Source organism: Heloderma suspectum, chromosome 2 (assembly GCF_057233095.1).
Source record: "Heloderma suspectum isolate Gila_16-S chromosome 2, 16-S_ref, whole genome shotgun sequence".
Taxonomy (NCBI): Eukaryota; Metazoa; Chordata; class Lepidosauria; order Squamata; family Helodermatidae; genus Heloderma; species Heloderma suspectum.
The window spans coordinates 357,187,852-357,194,577 of NC_139459.1; positions in this window are offsets into that span (position 1 = coordinate 357,187,852).

The window sequence follows — 6,726 nt, forward strand, 5'->3', positions numbered from 1 at the left end:
GGTAGTTGTGTAGGTGTTCTCTATCTTTCCTGCATTTGGGGGTTATTGGGTTGCATCTTCATCCCCAAATGCCAGATCTGAATAAAAAAGAGGATCTAATACTGAAACTTTGAAATGGCATCTAATTGTTAGTACATATTTTGTTCAGCATGGTGGTAATAAAACCTATGAACCTTGCTTGGGTAACCAATCAAGTTCTGAATGATAATGACTGAAGAATGAGTAAGCTGACATTAGGGATGGCGGAGAATTCTGCCATGGATTTCAGTGAGGCTGAATGCACTGGCATTCGGCCCCCCAAAACCCATGGTGGAACAGCCTCCCACTCCCCGCCACCCCGTGCAATCCCCCCAGAATGAAACTTACCTGGGGCAGTGGCGGCAGCAGCGGCGGTGGCTGGTCTTTCAACCAGCTGCTATGGCTGCAAATGGCGGCTGCCATAGCGGCCGCCATTTGCGTCCTGCCAGGCTGCCGTAATAGGCTACGTACCATTTGCGGCCATAGCAGCTGGTTGAAAGATCTATCATGGCAAAGAGCAGGGATGCAAACAGGGACTCATTATGTAGTGGCCGCCATTTGTGTGGCTGCCTTTACCGTGATAGGCTACGTAAATACTTACGTAGCCTATCCCAGAAAGAGCAGCGGTGCAAATGGCGTAGGGGCGCCATTTTCATCCCTGCTCTTTGCCATGATACGCTATATAAATACTTATGTAGCCTATCACGGCAGCCTGGCAGGATGTAAATGGCAGCTGCTACAGCGGCTGCCATTTGCGGCCACAGCAGCCGGCCGTGGCTGGAACTCCGGCTGTGGATGGCCCTGGCCAGTGGCTCCGCAGAGCTGCTGCAGAGTGGAGCCCACCAGGGGGTCCCTCCGGGGCGAGGGACTGAGCGCCTCCCCCCCACCGTGAATCAAAGCTGCAAAAAGGTAAGTGACTTTCGTAAATCCCTAGCTGAAATACCACAGACCATTCCCTTTTAGAGATTGTAATTTAAACTGAAGTTCTTTTGTATGTTATATTATCTCTCCATGTACCTTCCAAGGTGATGTAGCATGCTAGATATCAGTAGGGATGTACGAAAGTCACTTACCTGGTCTCGCAGCTTGCTTCGCGGTGGGGAGGAGGCGCTTCGCTTCTCCCCCCGAAGTTCAGGGCAGGGGGGGAGGCTTCCCGCCTTGCCCGGCCAAAATTCAGGCTGGGGGGGAGGCTTCCCGCCTCACCCAGCCGAAATTCAGGCCGGGGAGAAGCACCGCGTCTCCCCGGCCACGAACTTCAAAAGAAGAAGAAAAAAAAAAGCCCCGTGATAGGCTACGTAACGATTAGCGTAGCCTATCATGGCTAGATCTGCAAAGTCAGCCGTGATAGGCTACGTTAATCATCACATAGCCTATCACGGGTGACTTTAAAAAAAAAAAAAGCGTGTACGCAAATGGCGGCCCCCATAGGGAGCTGCCATTCGTGTTCCTTATTTGGTCGCTGTAGTCTACGTAAAGTTTTACGTAGACTACGGCGAAAATAAGGGCAACGCAAATAGCATTGCCCTTATTTTCGCCGTAGTCTACGTAAATCTTTACATAGACTACAGGGACCAAATAAGGAATGCGAATGGCGGCTCCCTATGGGGGCCGCCATTAGCGTACGCGCTTTTTTTTAAGTCACCCATGATAGGATACGTGATGATTAACGTAGCCTATCATGGCTGACTTTGCAAATCTAGCCATGATAGGCTACGCTAATCGATACGTAGCCTATCACAGGGGCGTTTTTTTGGTTTTTTTACTTTTCTTGTAATGGCGGTGGCGGCAGCCGGTCGAAAGACCAGCTGCCGCCCCCGCCCCTGACGAAAACCTGCCAAACCGCCGCCGAGACCCGCCACCGGGAGCGACATTCGTGAAAGGTAAGTCCCATCCTGGGGGGGGGCGGGGGGCGGAGAATTTCTCCCCAAACCTTCGGAGTACCGAATGCGTTGGCACTCGGCCCCCCGAAGTTTCGGGGAGAAATTCTCCCCCATCCCTAGATATCAGACTTTTAGGTATAAAGGATATTGGGAAGAGGAATATTTACGTTTTACTGGGGCAGAGGAGAAGAGATTTCACTTACCATCCCTGTATTTGATGGTGGTGGGGGGGAATTGTATGAAAAATAGCATACATCATTGAGGTGTCCCTTTGTAAATAACAATAAAAAATTTCAGGGGCTAGGCACAGGCATTAGGGAGTTAAGTTGAAGGAAAATCTCTCTGAAGTTTTGTTTTATGCTCATCTGACACCTTTTCCATCCCCAAAGCATTGTGAATAGAAGTAAAAAGGGGAACCTAGGAAATGCTATGCCTTGGTCAGAAACTAGAGATGACCAAGGTGAAGACCTTTTTATTTCCCCAGGCATTTTAGCTTTCTAAACTTTTAGCTTTGCTGTTTTAAATCTATATTTTAAACTCCTGCACTGCTGCTAGGTTTTATTGTGGTTGTATTGTTACATTGTGGTTTTAATGTTCTATATATTTTAAATTGTTTTATTGTGTGCTGTTTGGTTTTAATTTTGTTTTAATTTTTTAATGAACCACCCAGAGAGCTTCGGCTATTGGGCGGTATAGAAAGAAAGAAAGAAAGTCAGTCACAACTTTATATCCTCTCCTCTTCATACCCTCAACTCCTTAAATGGAGGGCTCGGGGAGACGAGCATTCTGAGTCTGTCTGAGTTCTCTGGGACCTCCAAAGCATCCCCAAGGTTTCAAGATGAGCCAGATTTGATTCTAGATGCCTCCAAGCACATTTCCTTCACCCAGATCTCTCTGAAGTAGCCTGATTTGGCTCAGGAATCATTCAAACCAAATGCACACCCTAAACATTATTTGACTTCATTGGTTTTTATCCAGCGTATGCCGAACTAGTGTCACTGGACCAGTTTTGCATGAATGAATTTTAAAACAATACATGTGAACATGATGGATTTTTGTAGCCCATCTTCCACACATAATTGTCAAGGAAACACGTTTTGTGGCTCACAGTTCTGTACATATATTTTCAAAGGTCCTCCTTTATGGGCTGCAGAAATGGTTTTTGCCTTTGGTCACTGTATGCAGGCAAACCCGAAATTGTATAAAATGCCTTGTTAATTCTCAGTCTCACAAATGTTTTTGTTTTCCTTATTGGACATCTGATCTTCTTTTGCAAATATTAATTCCTCACCACTTTAGCGAAGAAAGACATTTCCTTCTTATTAGTACCCCTGCTATGCATGAAGGCCCTGAATCCCTGATTCATCATGACTGCATCAAACCCCTTGCTATTCTGCCTATCCAGCGTTTCATTTGATTTTCAAGGGAAGCTGTTAAGGCTTACTAGTACTACTACCACCACGTTTGTTCTCAGTTGAGTGTTTTGTATTTTAATGTTCCCAGTCTGCATTCAATTTTAATGTATTTTAATTATATATTATTACTGTTTTATTGTAAGGTACATTTGTTGGGTATTTTGGAGGGCAAAGGACAATATATAGATATCCTTACAAATGAAATAAAATGTTGCATCTACCCTTTGCTGTGCCTCCTGACTTAAAAAAACTTATTTTTCTTCCCTGTGGCATTTTAGAGCACATCTTCTGATCCAAGTTTGCTCATTTGTTTTTAAAAGGCAAAACTCTATGTGTGGATTAGAAGGTCCTGCACCATTCTAAGCACCTTGAGCCACGAACTCTGGCTGTAGCACCCAGGGGTGAAACTCCCCAAACATCCTCGCAAGCAGGGGAAACCGCTAGCTTAGTTTTAACGGAGCACCAGCACCACCAAATGCTCAGACCCTGGAACTACACCCTTCAGCCCAGCTACGCTCATGTGACAGAAGGAGCCAATGGGGTTGTAAAGCTGCTGTTCATGGTCTGACTGTGTAGTCTGAGGAAGTTGCTCACCAAAAACACTCTGTGCAGAATCGGGGACGGACTTCCAAGTAATGAGTCATTTTTCTCAAATGAGTTTGGATTTCCACGTAATGAATCCTTTTTGAAATGATAGTGGAAACAAAATCCTCTGCTCAGAAAGGAATCCTACTTTTGCTTAACTCTGATATGGGTGGCATGGGCACCCAATTCAGTCCAGGATTCCGGTGGACCCGCTCCTGCCCCCACCCCCAAGCCCCACCTCCGAGCCTTCGCAAAGATGCGCATTTCACCCTTGAGAATATGGCATTTGCAAAATTCACATTTTCACACATAGCAAAACATGCACATTTTTGCAGTCTCCACTTTATTTTTTTTTAGAAATGCCTACCATGGAGCTTGACGAGATCACTGGGGTGAGTGTCAGCTGCTCGCCGAGAGTGGGAGGGCCTTGAGCGCAGTCTGGGGACCAGCGAGCAGGGGCAGGGGCTGGGCAGGAGTTCGAAGAACCCAGATGAGTGTGAGTTCATGCATCCCTAACTCTGATCCTGCTCGAAATAACAATGCCATGTCCTCTTTCAGTCACAAACAGTAATGTTACTGATCTTCATGTTTCCTTTGCAGGGCATTGAAGTACGTCTTGCAGTTCCTTCAAACACCTATGTTATCTTTATGTAGATGTTTGAGGGAACTGCAAGCATCTGCAGCTGGACTTGAGGGTTGTACAGGATGCTTCCAACCCTACTATTCTATGATTCTATGTTTTGTATTCACAGACTGAATCCTTTGAAGGCAATTGTGGCTTACCCAGATTTTTCAAGGAGACCGCTTTACTTGTGCAGGGCTCCACGAGCAAATCTATTGCACCAGTAAAAGTTGCTTCACAGAACATTCTTGCAGCTCCATTTTGAGGAACAACTGTCCCCAAGTGACACTATCTGGAACTATCTTGAGAGAATCATAGAATCATAGAATAGTAGGGTTGGAAGGGGCCTAGAAGGCCATCGAGTCCCACCCCCTCCTCAATGCTGGAATCCAAGTCAGAGCATCCGACACATGGCTGTCCAGCCTCATCTTGAAGGCCTCCAGTGTGGAAGAGCCCACCACCTCCCTAGGTAATTGGTTCCGTTGTCGTATTGCTCTAACAGTCAGGACGTTTTTCCTGATGTTCAGCCGGAATCTGGCTTCCTGTCACTTGAGCCCATTATTCTGTGTCCTGCACTCTGGGATGATCAAGAAGAGATCCTGGCCTTCCTCTCTGTGACAACCTTTCAAGTACTTGAAGAGTGCTATCATATCTCCCCTCAGTCTTCTCTTCTCAAGGTGAAACATGCCCAGTTCTTTCAGTCTCTCTTCATAGGGCTTTGTTTCCATTCCTCTGATCATCATCTTTGTTGCCCTCCTCTGAAGGGCAGAACCACTGAAGAGCACTGTCTCTAACTCCCTCTGGCAAGCCAGAAGGATATCATGGTTGATGGTCTTGAATGCTGCAGAGAGATGTCCAAAAAAGCCAATAGGGATGCACTCTCCCTATGGATTCCCAGGCAAAGATCATCCACCAAAGGTGACCATAGCAGTCTCAACTCCATATTCTGTTCTGAAGCTGGTTTGAAATGGGTCCAGGTAATCAGTTGCATCCAAGACTGCTTGGAATTGAATGGACACCACCTTCTCAATTACCATTGGGAAGGAAATTACTTATGGGCCTACAATTGTTGAAGTCGAGGGGGTCAAGAGCGGGCTTCTTCAGATTTTTCTGCTTCCATCTAGGGATTTCAGCGAATTCCGCCACGGATCTCGGTGAGGCCAAATGCCAGTTCATTCGGCCCCCCAAAATCTGTGGTGGAACAGCCTGCCCCCCCTGCCCCTCCCCCGCGGATCCCCCCAGAATTAGACTTACCTGGGGCCGATCTTCCGGGCAGCTGCGGCGGCGGCTGCAGCGGCTGGTCTGCCAACCGGCTGCCGCTGCCTCCATTTGCAGTGTGGTCGTCCGGGGTTTTGTTTTGTTTTTTTACAGAGACGTGATAGGCTACGTAAAGACTTACGTAGCCTATCACATCCCGGTTAAAAATAAAACGGCGTACGCCAATGGCGGCGGCTATGGCCGCCGCCATTTGTGTTGCTTATTTTTTGTCATCTTAGTCTACATAAATATTTATGTAGACCATTACGGCGAAAAGAAAGGGGAATGCAAATAGCGTAGTGGGACGCGAATAGCACCCACTATTTGCATCCCACTAAAAGTCCCACAAAAAGGGACGCAAATAGCACCCACTACGCTATTTGTGTTCCCCTTTCTTTTTGCTGTAATGGTCTACATAAATATTTATGTAGACTAAGATGGCAAAAAATAAGGAATGCAAATGGCGGCGGCCATAGCCGCCGCCATTTGCATACCCATTTTTTGTTTTTTTTTTACACAGAGCCCTCCGCGGCCGGAAATCCGGCTGCAGATGGCCCTGGCCTGGGTCTGGCTGGCTGCTCCACAGAGCCACTGCGGAGCACAACCGGCAGCTGAGGATTCTGGGGGGGAGGACCGGATCGCCTGCCCCCCGTCAACGATTCTGGGGGGAGGGACGGAACACCTCCCCACCCACCATGAACATAATCCGCGGAAAGGTAAGTGACTTTCATACATCCCAACTTCCATTCCTTCCGGTGCCTTCTTTTAAAGAGGGTTGTCTCCAGTTTGGAAGAGGCCCTTGGCAAAATGGCTACTGAGAGCTGCCCTCCTATATCGGAGATGGGTCCTCCTGGCAATCTGATGTGATAGCAGTGGCAGACAAAGTTGGAGACCACAGCAATGTTCTGAATCAGCATGAGGTGACTGGGAGCTGCCGTTTTAGTTTCCC